The following is a 457-nucleotide window of genomic DNA, read 5'->3' as shown; positions in this document are numbered from 1 at the left end:
AGTGGATTTACTGGCAGAAGGTAAAAAGTGCCTCAAGCAAAATAAAGCAGGAACAAGCTAAACCTCCTGGCACACAGCGCACAGCGAGAAGCTGCACAATCACACACAAAACACAAGCCCGAAAGAACCAGCACTGCTGGCACCCAGACGCGGCACCGCCAGCCCAAGCGCGAAGCCGCGCAGACAAGCAGCCGAAGGGTCAGGCAATCAAGCAACAAGCAGCAGGAGCATGCAGGAGGAATAACATCCCTTAGACGCGATACCCGGAGGCAGCCGACTGACCACTGTCAGTCGAGACGTCCGCTGCCGCCACAAAGCGGGCGTCCGCTGCCGCCACAAAGCGGGCGGCCGCGGACGGAGAAAGGGCAGCCGCCGACAAGGAGCCGGCGGTGCCCGGGAAGTCATAGGATTTACTGGCAGAAGGTAAAAAGTGCCTCAAGCAAAACAAAGCATGAAC

This window comes from Guillardia theta (genome assembly GCF_000315625.1).
Source record: "Guillardia theta CCMP2712 unplaced genomic scaffold GUITHscaffold_60, whole genome shotgun sequence".
Taxonomy (NCBI): Eukaryota; class Cryptophyceae; order Pyrenomonadales; family Geminigeraceae; genus Guillardia; species Guillardia theta.
The sequence above is the reverse complement of the archived record's forward strand: the minus strand, read 5'-3'. Positions refer to the sequence as shown.